Source organism: Xyrauchen texanus, chromosome 35, assembly GCF_025860055.1.
Source record: "Xyrauchen texanus isolate HMW12.3.18 chromosome 35, RBS_HiC_50CHRs, whole genome shotgun sequence".
Classification (NCBI taxonomy): Eukaryota; Metazoa; Chordata; class Actinopteri; order Cypriniformes; family Catostomidae; genus Xyrauchen; species Xyrauchen texanus.
The window spans coordinates 22,918,636-22,930,092 of NC_068310.1; the positions used below are offsets into that span (position 1 = coordinate 22,918,636).

General features: G+C 43.9%; 1 protein-coding gene across 1 annotated transcript in view; it reads right to left on the reverse strand.

The window, feature by feature from the left end:
• The window catches only part of syt6a (synaptotagmin VIa), a 72,472-nt gene extending 61,318 nt beyond the window's left edge, over positions 1-11,154 (reverse strand). The window contains exon 1 of the mRNA XM_052106175.1: positions 11,033-11,154. The gene's annotated coding sequence lies outside the window, so the exon portion shown is untranslated. The remainder of the gene's footprint in view (positions 1-11,032) is intronic.
• Between the last annotated feature and the right edge of the window lie 303 nt (positions 11,155-11,457).

Consider the following 11,457-nt stretch of genomic DNA (forward strand, 5'->3'; position numbering starts at 1 on the left):
TTTTAAACATAATAACCTTGGTTATAATGACTAATACAGCTTTCACTTTCTTTAGTCTATTTCTAAGTGGAGGGGAAAAATCAGCCAATAATCGAAATGTCAATAGAACGCAATAAGAAGTGTGTTGAAGGACAGTTTTGTCTTCATACACCTAAAGCAGTTTGACATTTGTTCAGCAGGATAATAATCATCAGTATGTATATATATATATATATATATATATATATATATATATATATATATATATATATATATATATATATATATATACACAATCAGTGTATATATGAAATGCAATAGAGGTGTTTTTGTAACATTTATATTGACAAACTGTTTTTCTTAGTTATGAAGTTTAAAAGTTATACTTTTAATTCAGATTCATGAACAGATCCATTCGGACTCGACTCTGCCTGATATGGACTCGGTCTTGAGTCCATATAACCAGCACAACCAGCATGATCTTTCTTGTAAAGGATTTCTTGCTGGTTAAGTTAAAGGTGCTGTAAGCGATTTTCTCCTGACATAGCCACTGAATTAGACCCACACCATCTTTCTTTCCAAAATCCAAACATTCAAAGACATCTCAGCCAATCCATTGTCAGCAAATCAAGACGTTCAAAATGATTGACAGGCAGAGAATGTTTCTGATTGCCTAAAAAGGGCGGGCTGCCCTCCTGACTCTTTTTTTGTTATTTACACAGCTTAGGTCTGTCGCAAAGAGAGGTGTTATTTTTCAAGACATATCAGTAATATCTGCCCAACATGATCAAACTGGAACACAACTTTTTTGCTAGCGAATATTTGGGTACCCATTCATCATTCTGCTGGGTTTCTAACAAGTGCCATCTTATTTTTGCATCAATTCAAATGTGTTGACCTCTTCCTGTGGCGCTACTGTGGTGCAGCCTCAGAGACACAGTTTCTAGTCCCATGGAAACCAGGAAGGTATCAAATTCACATAATCAATCATGACTATGATTTAGAAGTTGCATTTTCCCTCTAAAGGCCTTTGCACACCAGAGGAAATGCTTTAATGTGAAACGAATTGCTGACGAATGGCCCTTTCACATATAAATTAGGGGTGTCCCGATTTTTTTGAGAATGATAAAAGTACAGATATTTCATTTTTTGTCTGATGCACGTTTTTTTTTCTGAACTCAATATCAACAGTTTATATCAATTTTATCATCAAAAAAGTGTTTAAATAAACAAATGAATATTTTTTTTTATCAAATATAACAATGTGGCAGCGGGGGCGTGGTCAAGCGCCCGTCCGGGAGAGAAAAGCGGTAAGGGCGCTTGCACCAGAGCTAATTTATGTCTAACACCTGTCTCTAATTTCAGTGAGCACGGGGAGAGCGGCATAAAAGTCAGCCAGAGGGCCTCCACGGAAAAAAGAGAGTGACATGAGAGTTACTATGCTGTGTCATTAAGCTGGCTGTTTATAGAGTGCTCCTTGCACGTTGTTATTGTTATTGTTAGTAATAAAGACCCTCACCTTTGAGCCACTGCGTCAAGTGTCATCCCTTGGAGATCTTTACACTGGTGCCGAAACCCAGGATTGGTTCATCCAAGTATGGAGATGGGTCGCCCCGTAGAGTCCTCCCAGCTGACGGAGGTCCTCCAGTCCCTCGCGACACTACACCAGAGCCACCAACAATCCCTGCTTGAGCTCCGGCAGGACCAGGATCGCCGTTTTTTTGAGATCATGCGGGCTCAGGCAGAGGACCGGCACGCCATCCGGAGCCTCCTCAGCCAGGAGGCCGCGCTGGCCACAACCGCGACCCCGGACACCTGCTCCACACTGCCCCCACCCACGTTACAGAAGATGGGGGTAGCAGATGATCCTGAGGCCTTTCTTGATTTATTTGAGCGAACGGCAGAAATCTGGGGCTGGCCGCATGAACAATGGGCAGCCCGCCTAGTTCCTCTCCTGTCCGGGGAAGCTCAACTCGCGGCTCAACAACTGCCGGCAACTAACCTCCTGGCCTATACAGACCTAAAAGGAGCCATTTTGCAACGGGTCGGTCGGAGCCCGGAAGAGAATCGTCAGCTCTTCCGGGGCATGAAGTTGGAAAAGTCTGATCGCCCGTTCGCATTTGCCCAACGGCTCCGGGACGCCTGTCGGAGGTGGCTGCTCACGGGGGACCACGACGTCGAGGGTGTTATCGATCAAGTGGTACTGGAGCAATTTGGTCAACGGCTGCCCCGGAAAACGGCGGAGTGGGTCCAGTGCCACCGCCCGGCGTCGCTGGAGGAAGCCGTTCGTCTTGCAGAGGACCATCTGGCGGCGATCCCGAGGGCGGACGAGCCCTCTTCTTCGTCTCTCTCTCTCTCCCCTTCCCTTGTGTCTGCCCCTGCCCTCGCCCCCTCCCCATGTTCTCTCCTTCTGTTCTCTCCCCAGGGCCCGTTCCTGCCCCGCGCAGGCGTGGAGGGTTCCAGAGACCAGCTTCCCGGCCTTGGGAGAATGTACCCTCCCATTCCCCATCTTTCAGCCGCTCGTGCGGCCGCAACGCCTGGGCCAGCCTGTTGGATGTGCGGAGACCCGGACCACTTCCGGGATCAGTGTCCGCTGATGGAGGTGGGGACGGTGATGCAGGTCTCCGACGTCCCGCAGGCTGCCCCTTATCTGGCTGGAGCATACCGGATTCCGGTAAGGATCAGGGGGGGTATTTACCAAGCTTTGCTGGATACCGGCTGCAATCAGACCACCATCCATCAACGCTTGGTTCAACCCGGGGCTTTGGGTTTAGCTAAACTGGTGAGGGTGAGATGTGTGCATGGGGATGTTCACAAGTATCCCATGGTGACTTTGGCAATTAAATTCAGGGGAAAAAACCATAGTGTGGAGGCAGCGGTTAGTTCCCACCTCACCCATCCGCTAATCTTGGGTACTGATTGGCCGAATTTTAAAGATATTTTAGAGGGTATTTGTGCGGATGGATCCTGCATAATGAGGTGTGTGGTGTGCGATGCTTTGGCAGGGGAGGCGGAGCCGGGGCCATCCTCGGCTGCTCGGAATGACGAGGGAAGGGGCGAGGTGGCCGCCCCTCCTCTCAGGGAATTCCCTGAGGGGGACTTCCCTCTAGAGCAGTCGCGGCAAAAGCGCCATTGCGCCCTCTACCATTAATCGAGGTCCCCTTCGAAAGAATTGGGATGGACCTCGTCGGGCCATTAGAACGGTCAGCACACAGACATCGCTTCGTGTTAGTCCTAGTGGATTACGCAACGCGATATCCGGAAGCAGTGCCTCTCCGCACGTAGTGTTGCAGGGGCACTCTTCAAGATAATCTCCCGGGTGGGGATTCCGAAAGAAATCCTCACCGATCAAGGTACGACTTTTATGTCACGAACACTTCGCAAACTTTACGAGCTCTTGGGCATTAAATCGATTCGCACTAGCGTTTACCATCCGCAGACTGATGGCCTAGTGGAACGATTTAATAAAACGCTCAAGAACATGATTCAGTAAATTGCAGTACCCGATGACGCTAGAAATTGGGATAAGTGGCTAGACCCCTGTTGTTTGCAGTACGAGAGGTCCCACAAGCCTCCACAGGGTTCTCCCCGTTTGAGCTGCTGTACGGGCGACGCCCCGCGGTGTCCTTGACGTCATCCGCGAAGCTTGGGAGGAGGGACCTTCTAATAGCAAAAATGAAATTCAGTTCGTTCTCGATCTTAGAGCAAAACTCCACACACTGGGGCTGACTAACACAGGAGAATTTGCTCCAAGCTCAAGAACGCCAACGCCGGCTGTATGACAGGGGTGCTCGGCTACGGGAATTTGCACTGGGAGATAAGGTACTCGTATTACTCCCAACATCGAGCTCTAAATTACTCGCCAAGTGGCAAGGACCCTTTGAGGTCACACGACGAGTAGGGGATCTCGATTATGAAGTTAAACGTACCGATAGAGGGGGTGCACGTCAAATTTATCACCTCAACCTCCTGAAATTGTGGAGAGAGGAGGCGGCCTCTGTGACGTTGGCCACGGTAGTTCCGGAGAGGGCGGAGCTCGGACCGGAGGTAAACAAAAACTACAATCTTAACACTCCGGTTACTTGTGGAGACCACCTCTCACCGCGTCAACTCACAGAGGTTTCTGAATTACAAAAGGAATTTGCGGATGTGTTTTCCCCTCTACCGGGCCGTACAGACATCATACAGCACCACATCGAGACCGAGCCGGGCGCGGTGGTGCGTTGCCGCTCTATCGCTATCCGAACATAAAAAGAAAATAGTACGGGAGGAATTAGATGCGATGCTTGATATGGGCGTAATAGAGGAATCCCACAGTGATTGGTCCAGCCCGGTTGTTCTTGTTCCAAAGAGTGATGGGTCTGTTCGATTCTGTGTGGATTACAGAAAAGTCAACGCGGTGTCTAAATTTGACGCGTACCCAATGCCCCGTGTTGATGAACTGCTCGATCGGTTAGGTACTGCTCGATTTTATTCGACCTTGGTTTTAACAAAGGGTTATTGGCAGATCCCCTTGACACCAATGTCCGGTGAGAAAACAGCCTTCACTACGCCGTTTGGATTACACCAATTTGTGACGCTTCCTTTCGGTTGGTTTGGGGCTCCGGCCACGTTTCAGCGCCTCATGGATCGGATCCTCAGACCACACACCGCGTACGCCGCTGCCTATTTAGATGATATTATCATTTATAGCAATGATTGGCAGCGGCACATGCAACATCTGAGGGCCGTCCTGAGATCGCTGCGGCTGGCGGGGCTCACAGCAAACCCTAAGAAGTGCGCGATTGGGCGTGTGAAGGTACGGTATCTGGGGTTCCACTTGGGTCATGGCCAGGTGCGTCCCCAAATTGATAAGACTGCGGCGATTGCGACTTGCCCTAGACCTAAGACCAAAAAGGGGGTGAGGCCGTTCCTGGGGCTGGCTGGCTATTATAGAAGGTTTGTGCCTAATTATTCGGACGTCACCAGCCCGCTGACTGACCTCACTAAAAAGGGGGCTCCAGATCCGGTTCAATGGTCGGAGCAGTGTCAACAGGCGTTTATTCAGGTTAAAGCCGCACTTTGTGGAGGGCCGCTTCATGCACCTGACTTCTCTCTCCCTTTTATTTTGCAGACAGAAGCTTCAGACAGAGGGCTGGGGGCCGTACTCTCGCAGGTGGTGGAGGGGGAGGAGCGCCCGGTGCTGTACATTAGCCGTAAGCTCTCCTTAAGGGAGACTAAGTACAGCACCGTGGAAAAGGAGTGTTTGGCCATCAAGTGGGCGGTCATCAACCTCCGTTACTACCTGCTGGGGCGGGCCTTCACCCTCTGCTCGGATCACGCCCCACTGCAGTGGCTCCATCGCATGAAAGATACTAACGCCCGGATCACCCGCTGGTATCTGGCCCTCCAGCCTTTTAAATTCAAGGTGGTCCACAGATCGGGGGTGCAGATGGCTGTCGCCGACTTCCTCTCCAGAAATGGGGGGGGTAGTGGTAGACAGGCCGGATGACGCCCCGGCCTGAGTCGGGCAGTGGGGGTATGTGGCAACGGGGGAGTGGTCAAGCGCCCGTCCGGGAGAGAAAAGCGGTAAGGGCGCTTGCACCTGAGCTAAATTATGTCTAACACCTGTCTCTAATTTCAGTGAGCACGGGGAGAGCGGCATAAAAGTCAGCCAGAGGGCCTCCACGGAAAAAAGAGAGTGACATGAGAGTTACTATGCTGTGTCATTAAGCTGGCTGTTTATAGAGTGCTCCTTGCATGTTGTTATTGTTATTGTTAGTAATAAAGACCCTCACCTTTGAGCCACTGCGTCAAGTGTCATCCCTTGGAGGAGATCTTTACAAACAATTATTTGTCATTATATTGAATATTTTTTTTATCAAATGAAGTGCTTACATACAGAATCTCACAGCACAATACAAAATGCAACATTGGAGATATATTTACAATAGAATTACTACTGATTTATTAATATTAGTAGTAGTAGTAGTAGTAGTAGTAGTATTTCAGTGAATATTACATAGCTTTACAGTAGTGATATATTTCTGTTGTATTTTGTCCTATAAATTTACCTTTTATTTTGACTGAGCTTTTATTTTGAAGTGTTTGTGTTGTTTTGACCAAGGAGCTCTGATGTTATAATGGCAGATTCACACTCTGGAAAAGCCAGTCGCTACATTACTCAAAGTGATTATTAAAACGTAAAAGGTTGCTATTTAATTAAATAAGTATATACTTTGCATGTGTCTCATGCTATAACGTGAATTTGCACTCTGTTTACTGTCATCTGCTGCAAACAGAGTGCGCGATGCTCATGATGGTGTAGGAGGAGCTTTGAAAGGTATGAGCACATTCGAATTACATGAAAACTATATATTTATCTCATTATATTGCAGCTTTTGCAGTTAAATAATTGACATAGGACATTATGTGATTTTAATTTGTGAGTCAGATGATATAGGTTTTTGGTATCGGAGCATTTTTACGAGTACGACTTGACAAGCAGATAAAAAAAAATAAAACAATAATTTATTTACAAGTTGCATCAGTGATGAAGAGTTTGTTGTTGATATAATCAATGAGAAAGAAAATAATCAAGACTTATTGAAGTTTATCTGCTAGACAAGTTGACTGAGTATTATCCATACCTGTCAACACTCCAGTTTTTCCCGGGAGTCTCCCGTATTTCACACCCATATCCCGCCCCACCACGTTTTGTTATTTCTCCCAGGAAACTCCCATAATTTGTATGGCCTAAACCTCGTTTTATGAATAATCACATCAATATATTATTCCAAGGTTGTCCAGTTGCCAGATCTTGATTGAAACACATCCTACTCACACAATCACAATCAACACATCACACAAATTTCAACCCATTTTTGGCCTTAACCTGGCAACCTACAATCCAGTTGCGCTGTTGATATCTGCCCAGGTAATAGATGCGAGAAGTTGAATCAAGCATCACTGGTAGATTGGAGGAGAAGACTCAGGTGGTGCTCTCGCAAAAAAATAAATATATACGTGTAAATTTAACAACAGCCGGATGGAAGAATTTAATTTCATACCTCGAAGCCATATTGACAATACCCATGCGTTTTGCAAAGTGTGTCGCACTGATTTTAATATAGGACACGGTAGGAAATATGACGTTAATATGACGTTTAATCGAAAATCGATTAATTGTTGTTAATAAATTGATCGATTAAGCTTATCATCCATGCTTATCACAAATGCGTTCAGAAATCATGCCAGATGACTTTAATAAGGCTGTGTATACAATCATCCACAGCTGGAGGGCGCTTGCCTGCTGCATGTCACGTCTTATCAAAATCACAGAAGAAGAACTGCACAAATGCACAGATCAGAGATGAAGCTGGCTCAAAGTAAACAGTGTTGGAGCATTTCACTGTAAATTAACTTTAAAGTTTTCTGCACACACTGTAATTGTGTGCTAAAGTACAACATGACAACAAGCACTGTTGATCTACTTGTTTCATCCCAACCTACAATTACGTCAGCGATATCCGGGAAAGCATGAAGGCACATCACATTCAGCTGACATTTCACCACCAACTTAGAAACTGTATGTTAAGTACTGTGTTTATGAACCATATTATGATGTGACTTAATTTCAAAGAATTAATAAGTTCAAAGATCCGAAATATCCCACGATCCACAACGAGAAGTTTTTTATGAACTAAAATATTTATAGGCTATAAGTTATTTTTAACAGTAGTTAAACAATTCACAAATTTGCACTAAACACAGCCTAAATGCATTAAAATGCCAATACCTTAATTCCTTAAGTGCATTATTTAAATTATATTCAAACAATAGGCTGCATGCACATATTATTTGAAGTCCTCCACATGTGTTTTGCGATATTTACATTAATGATTAATCGATTTATTTATTGTTAATTTCCACAACGATCGATTATGAAAATGTACTTGTGTTAAGTACATTTTTTTAAAATCACTGCATAATGCAAACACATTGACTGTTAAAATGGATGTTGTCAATTGGACAACTGTAAACAGATTGTATCTTATTAAATATACAGTATATCTACTTGTGTTATACATTTGCTGCACGATTCAAAAATCCTGCACGTTACTAATTAAACCTGATGACATTCAAATATTCCAGGAGTCTAAAATTCAAGCAAAAAACACCATCCAACACCATCTCATCCAACAACAACAACAACAAAAAACATCTTAACTCTGACCCATTATTAGATACTTTAAAACTGCCAATGACAGCACAGCTGTTAGCGACTATTAACAAAAGCACAGCAACAGGGGCGTCGGACTGGGGGGGTAAAGGGTACCGAGTACCCAGGGCCCGAGGCAGGGGGGGCCCCTTAGAAGTCAGTTTTCTATACATACATATTTGGTACGGGGGCCCAGCAAGATGGTTTGTACCCAGGGCCCAAAATTTGGTGCTACGCCCCTGCACAGCAATTACGATTTTGTGGAAACACCACCACTTTTCTTGATACAAAGAGGCATTTTTTATACAAAGACATCTTAAGGAAAATTACCTTGTGGTCACAAGGGGGTATTTATAAAGTGTAGATACCAGGGCAATAGTTAAAGGGCACAATATATCAACTTATGCAAAAAAGATTTAGACAGCAAGATGTTTTTTGAGTAACACATTAAAATAACGCTCAATCAAAATAACCACTTCAGAAAGGATGCATCATTTATTAATCATTTCAATCATATTTTACATTCCATTATATCTCTAGTATTCAATAAACAAATTAATCTACATTGTGATTGGATCAGTCAATGTGACCCCACTTTAAACATTTTTCATAACAAATCTATTTCCCCCCACTTAAAAAACAACAATGTGTTTTATGTTGGCCTTTTTCACTTATTTTGCAGCTAAATTTGTTTGATATAATCACATTGAACAAAATTTAAAATGACAAACAAGTGTTTAGGAAAGTCCTTTGGTAGTTTTCTATGCTATTTAGTGTTCTGGAAGAAAATAAAATCAAAGGTGCCTTTTACCCGGGAGCCTTTAGCCCTGTTGTACCCCTATATACACAGAGCACTAGAAGTCACAGTATTAATATTATTAATATATATTACATTAGAGATATAAAAGAACTCATAGAAGATTAAATTCAACATTTTTAAAAGGTTTGCAAGGCAGTGATGCAGTAATATCATTTACATGTTGGGGCGGCTGTGGCTCAGGTGGTAGAGCGGGTTGGCCACTAATCGCAGGGTTGGCAGTTCGTTCCTGGCCCACATGACTCCACATACCAAAGTGTCCTTGGGAAATACACTGAACCCCAAGTTGCTCCCAATGGCAGGCTAGCGCCTTGCATGGCAGCTCTACCATCATTGATGTGTGAGTGTGTGTGTGAATGGGTGAATGAGTCACAGTGTAAAGCACTTTGAAAACCACTAAGCTTAAATAAGTGCTATATAAGTGCAGACCATTTACATGTTAAGAGAACCATTTGATACAAATGAAATACACATCCTAACTGCACAGGATTTCTTCCTCAAGATACTTCAGCGTTTAATGGAAGTGGTCAAACAGCTTTTGTGTTTCCACTGTTTCTAATTCAAAATGTTACTCGTTACAAAAAATTGTGGTGAAGATTCACAATTTGTGTGAAACGGCCTTAAGATTACATTTTAACTCCACTGATGGTTAGGTTTAGGGTTGGTGTTTTGGGTTAGGGAATAGGGTTCATAAAATTTGCATTCCTGTTGACTGTATTACCTTGAACGTGTGAAAAAATAAATGCCAAGCAGCCTCTTATTAATGCTGCACTTAATACTCTGTGAGAGTGAAAACAAAAATAAACTCACCACTAAAATCATATGCTAGTCCACTGTGAATATTCAGTTTAGCTGTGCACAAAGCACTGCCCACACAGCGGTTACTGCCAAACCAAGCAACTTCCTGTTGGTCAACGCTGCAAATTCGGCTGTCAAAGTTCACCAGGTTGTGGAAATTCACAAGTTTGCCTATTGAGATGATTGTATTTTGCCCATGGAATTTCGCTGTGTGAAGGAAATTTGACCACGCCTTCAGAGCTCGCTTTTAGCGCCACTCTGTGGACATATCAACCGAAAACTGGAGCTCACACATGCCCATACATTTAACAACACTTCCAGCTTTAGTGACTGGGGGCAGTGGTCAAATTTTGTCAAGCACAGACTGATTTCAGCTGAAGAACTTTAGAAGTACTGTCAACAAATTCACAGTGAAATCAGTCTGATATGGCTGGTAAAAGTGATATTTTGTGGTATTTGAAAGAAATCGCTTGTAGCACCTTTAAGAAACCTGGTGGAGACTTAGTACATATGATAGTACTTTAAATATTCTGTGGACATGATTGCTCACCTAACACACACACACACATAACCAAACAAAAACAAAGTGATAAAGTACTTGTGGGTATCACAGTCCCTATGTGCTGCCCTGAGCACATTTCACCTGCCAGAGTACAAGTTCAGTACGTACTCTACTGGCAGCTGAGATCATGAAAGAAAGATAACAAAACAACAACAAACAGGACGAAGTGTGGGCAGAAAGCCATTTGATCAAATATTTACAAAGCCTCTTGAAAGGGCAGGGGATAAAAAACATTTTAACCTATAAGTCAATGCCACTCAGTCATAATCAGCTTTCAAAGTGTCCTCGATCAATCAGGAAGATGTGCCGAGACATAAAATAAAAGCAATAAAGAACTTATAAGAGCTGGAATGACTGCATCCCTCCTTTCATGTGTTGAATGCTGCATGCACATGCACACATACACATACACATACACACAAGCACACACGGACACACCAAATAGTAAATGTGCACACTAGTTAGAGTAGATTGTTGTAAATTAAAGCAGCATGTGCTTTCTTTCTTTGAAGCCCCCATCTGGTTGAAGCCTTTGTTTCTTTGTATCACAATCAATGCGCATGCAACCTGTTTCTCCTACAGTCCATTGATGCACAAATCCATTCAAAATACATAACCAATTCAAATAACAGTTACTCAAAGCTACTCCATAAAGATTTAAAACTTGTTTACTCACCGATTTTATCTTTCTTTCCTTACACTTTCTTATCTCTCTTCTCTCTCACACACACTCTCTCTTCTTTGCTCTCTCTCTCACTCTCTCTCCCTCTCTTGGTTCCTGCGATGCTTACACTCGGCAGCGCCCAGACAGAATGAGCCTCCACCGCGTTAAGAACCCCGTTTCTATGGCAGTGAGAGCAAGCCAGTCAGCAAGATATGGCAAAAGGCTGGGGGCAGCTCCCTCACTCTGCTCTATACTTACATACACTCCACACTCATACAATCCTTGTGTTGTTACATTGCAATACACAACTACACATAGGGCATAGACTTTTCTGTCACAAGGGCAGTAATACATTAGAGATTGAGCAAACACCTGTGATCTTATGCCCGACAAACTAGAAGTACAAAGCAGCATTGCTGCATAAGTTTGGGGCATGT